Source organism: Eimeria mitis, genomic scaffold (assembly GCF_000499745.2).
Source record: "Eimeria mitis Houghton genomic scaffold, Emh_scaff162, whole genome shotgun sequence".
NCBI classification, from domain to species: Eukaryota; Apicomplexa; class Conoidasida; order Eucoccidiorida; family Eimeriidae; genus Eimeria; species Eimeria mitis.
In genome coordinates this window covers 1-231 of record NW_013569934.1, presented here as the reverse complement: position 1 = coordinate 231, position 231 = coordinate 1, and positions in this window count along the sequence as shown.

The window sequence follows — 231 nt, the reverse complement described above, 5'->3', positions numbered from 1 at the left end:
TCGGCTTGCAAAGAGGGGCTTCGAGTGCAACCCACGAATTCAGCGAACACAGCAATTAAGGGAACTAGTAACATGGTATATTTAAGTCTGTAGCCACACACGAACGCTGGAATTAATGGCGCCAAATAGAGAGCTGCATGCTCTGTGCGGAGTGGGTGCGTGTATGTAACATGAGTTAGCGCAGAGTTAGCTCAGGAGCCTATCGACAGCTTTGGCATGCTGCGCGTAAGC